Here is a 2,276-nt window from a genome sequence, read left to right as displayed (position 1 = left end):
CAGCTTATCTGCATGAATAAATATATCAATGCCAAGCATAGAGGAGACAAAAATAAGCCAGTCTCTGTTAAGGAAAGAATGAGGGGGAGGATCAGAGTAGCTTTGGTTAACCAGATTCTTGAATCCTTTTCCAGCATTTGCAAACCTAAAAAATACTTACTAAAACCCTCCTGTCCTGTGATTTTTCTAAAAATAAATTTTAAATAAAAAAAGTATTTTCCTTCTTAGTTTCTCTAGAAATGCAAGTTTTGGTGCTCTACCAGAGAAGCAGTCTTCAAACGGAGGTTTTCTTCCTCCTCCATCAGCAATTCAGATTTATTTCTTACAATGTATTTATTTTTTTATCAGTTTATAAGGAAGTTGCCCAGTAGCAACAAAGCCATGAGCTGTTCTCACAGGGTGCTTACCAGTGTGAAGTTCAGAGATGACATTCGTGTGAAGGACAGGCCTGGCTTTTGAGCAAGAACACCTAGATTTGGTAACATAGAATCTGATGAAAAAAGGTACAGAAATAGAAGGCTTAGTATGGGCAGCCTTAATGGTGTTTGTGTGGGTTCAGTGTTCCTCATGCAACTATCATCTCCACCTTTGGGAGTTGATATTGTTGTGGGGGCAGTTCTGTCATTTTCTCACTTTCTGGTAGTGAGAGGACCAGAACTAAATCTGACAGCTGTGTTGTGGTTGCCAAGTGCCTATCTAGGAACAAGTTTACTCATCTTTTCAGTCTAAATAGGCACATAATGCTGCATGAAATTTGGGCACAGCTATACTCCACAAAGCAGGCAAACCTCAAGGTGATGTTTAGGGGGAATGGCTATCTTACCACTGATTTCAGCAGGTCTCATCTTCTCTGGCTTTGTCCATTAATGGCTTCATGGGCAGGAGTTGTGAGACAAGGAAGACTGGGTGCTGCCACCTAGGGCGAAAAAGCTGAGGAGAAGGCTTGAAATTCGAGGCTGTTCTCTTGCTGTGAGTGGAAAGCTGCTGATTTTGCAGTTTATGTTAGTTATACATACATAAAGCGTAGCAGTTCACTTCTCAGTTATCAGGCCATTAATTTCTATATTGCTATATGCCTCACTGCCCACTAAAGTTTTTGGTTTTATTTCTTAGCTTAACCGTTCTTCCATTGCATAACTAAATATCCCAGACCATTAGTTCTCACGCTCATTGGGTCAAGAAACATCAGTTAACAACTATTCCTCACCATAAGGTGTCTTTATGGTCACCTCCCATGCATTAGCTGCTGCCCATCATGGCCATCTGGACAACGTGACCTTCAGATCCCAGTTTGCAAATTTATCTTCTAGTTTCCATACAGGTCTCAATCAGCCTGAGCAGTGGGATGGAAAAATACTGTCCATCTCAGGCCCAAACTGCAAGTTTCAATCCTGCTGAAGAATCTTCATCATTAAAGTAAGGATGGCAACACCGAGCTCTCTCCTGTTCCTGTTGCACATCCTCTGAGTTCTGTTTTTTCTCCAGTCTGCCTCCTTTGAGGAGGGGAGCTGCATCATTCCTAGAGCTGTTCAAGTTACCTGCAGTAATAGGAGAAAAAAAAACGTAAAGCAGGATCATCTGGTTCTAGAGCATCGCATCACTTTAGCTTCTATGAAGGAGCTGAAGATGCAGTTTAGTTCATCCTAACTATCAGTAAAAGGGCTGCTTGAAAAATGTTCTGATGCTTTTCATGTGTCTATTTGAGTTACTTATCTAAACTTATCCAAAAGAATTCATCAAGCTGTGGAAATGAAAACAGGCAATTCTTAATCATAAGATTTGCAGCTTTCTACTGTAGCTCCTATTCATACCCATTTCAAAGTCTGTGCCGAATTTTGACTGTTAAGGAAAACTCTCAGGCACTCAGCTTTCAGCATACATTGGGCAGATTTACACTCCCAATTGTGTATATCAGTAGTTTTCTCACTCATTATTTTAAGTCAATAAACTGTATGTTCCCCCTACCCCCCCCCCTTTTTTTTTTTTCCTGCAGATTTCGCTTGGCAAGATTCTGACATATACCATAACATTTCCATGAACTGGAAAGATTATCTTCTTTTTGTTCTTTTCTGCTATGCAAATATAAAGAATATAAAACGTGAAAGAAAGCAAAGAGATGATTACAAACAGAAAAGGAATTGAATGGAATAAAAATACATTTTTTTCAAAGCTCTGCATTTGGAGTACTTTAAGAACCACAAGGATGAAAAACTAAAATACACATTTCTGTACCTTCAATGATAAGCCACTGAAGATTTAGTTAGGATGTAGAAATT

This window comes from Cygnus atratus, chromosome 1, assembly GCF_013377495.2.
Source record: "Cygnus atratus isolate AKBS03 ecotype Queensland, Australia chromosome 1, CAtr_DNAZoo_HiC_assembly, whole genome shotgun sequence".
Lineage (NCBI taxonomy): Eukaryota > Metazoa > Chordata > Aves > Anseriformes > Anatidae > Cygnus > Cygnus atratus.
Note: the sequence above shows the minus strand (reverse complement) of the source record.